The sequence below is a fragment of the Fragaria vesca genome, unplaced genomic scaffold (assembly GCF_000184155.1).
Source record: "Fragaria vesca subsp. vesca unplaced genomic scaffold, FraVesHawaii_1.0 scf0512996, whole genome shotgun sequence".
NCBI lineage: Eukaryota > Viridiplantae > Streptophyta > Magnoliopsida > Rosales > Rosaceae > Fragaria > Fragaria vesca.
Window position 1 is genome coordinate 1 of NW_004443408.1, and position 1,954 is coordinate 1,954.

Below are 1,954 nucleotides of genomic sequence, written 5' to 3' on the forward strand. Positions count from 1 at the left end.
CTAGTAGGAGACGAGGCATAGTCACCCGCTTTTCGGCCAGTTTTCATCAGTAGGTTACCTGTTCAACCTACTTGTGTTTTCTTGCTTCCGCTTGTGTTTAGTAGCTCTGAATACTTTAGAATTTTGTATATTATGTGATATTCAGAAGCGTTAAATTAAGAGTGTAATATGAAATTTTCGAGTTAGGGTTGTCCATCTGCAAGGGAGTTTTTCTTAATCTTTTCAGTAAATTTTCCTTGGAGGTGGTCCCCGCACGACTTACTCTGGGTTTCAGGGTGAAATTCGGGGTGGGTCGTGTCAATTGCCCTTCTTGGGGGCAACCTTTAAGTTAAGAGTACTTTGATCCTTGTTGTGTTTGTTGCTAAGGTTAATATGTGTGTTATTTTAGGTGATTTGTGAAATTGTGAGTTGGCTTGCTCTTGTGTTTTGCGGAAACGCAACGGGCTATTGAGGTGAGTAAATCTCACCAAGGTTCAATTTTGAACCTAATGTTATTATGGTCATATGATGATAATGATGATGATGTTGGATTTAATAATATGCTTTTAATTGTTTTAAAATTATATGAGCTTGATCGCCAACGGCTCATAGGTAAGATAAAACAAGTTTTCTTTATATGCTATTTTTGAGATTAATGTGATCATAATTTTATTGATTATTGATAGGTTATTCTTGTGGAATATCTATATTTTATTCATGTAAATATATCTATGTGGAAGGATATAAGTTATGGTGAGATATTGTGTTGTTGAGAATAATGATGTGATATTGTGTTGTTGAGAATAATGATGTGATACTGTGTTGTTGAGGATAATGTTGTGATATTATGATTGTTGGATAAATAGCCAAACCGGGTGGTTAAGATGCTATTTATCATTTTTGTGTTTGATATTAGACAGTCAAACCGGGTTCCAAGCCTTTGGCCGGGTGATTGGTTGTGGTTAGGAATAGGGCTCTGGTCCGTCTGTCAGTGTAGGTCATGGGAGAGACCGTATGGTATCTGGGACCCATGGGTACACATTTTGTTGTTGTAGGTCATGAGGGGTATTTATTAATACCTGGGACTCATGGGTACATGTTAATTGAGATAGTGTTGAAATTGTGGTTTTAATTATTGATATAAGTTACTCATGTGTTATAATGGGTTGTTGGAGGTGTTTTGGCCACACCAGTAAGTCTGGGCGAGCAAAGTCTCTTTTAGTTGTTGCCGGCGTGCCACCGCGCGGACGCAGAATGTAGTGGTTGTAGTAGCGGGGTGCGCTTAGCCTTTTGCTTCTAATCAAGCGACTGAGGATGGAGAGAGCACCAACTCCACCGCAGGGTTCTTCAGATTCGCCTTGCGTACTGGGCAAGGACTTACAGTAGTCCGCCTGAGCGTCACAATATCGATACTCGACGTAGGATCGAGCAGAGCTTCAATTGGGAAGGAGAGGAAAAAGAAAGAGAAAGCTCCGGAGAGCGTACAGGGAAACGAAAGGAAAGCTCTGGGGAGCGTCTGAGGTTCGACTAGGTCGAGAATTGTATTGTATTTTGTAGAGTTGAGTTGTTGATTTGTTGTTGTGTGTCGTTGTCGTGCTCGAACTCCTTTATATAGAATTACTTAGGGCCACAGGTATTAGCCCAAAGCATGTCAAAGACTTGTAGGAGTCTTCAACGTTGAGATTGCATCGTAAGCAGTCCTTATCAACTCTTTGTCGTTGCTCTTCTTGAAGGTAATAGAGTTGGTTTAGAATACATTCTTCTCACGGACGTATGCATGGATCACACATAGCTTAGGATGGTTGCATCCTCACTTGATTACTTCCCTCCATGCACTAATAGCAAAGTGATATATGCAGATATATACTCATCTATATGTATATTGATAGGATAATCCTTCATGTCCAGGACTCCTAGGCGAAGTCTCTGCTCCGCATATGTATGGACTTCTAGGGAAGCCTCCTCCACCAAGCAA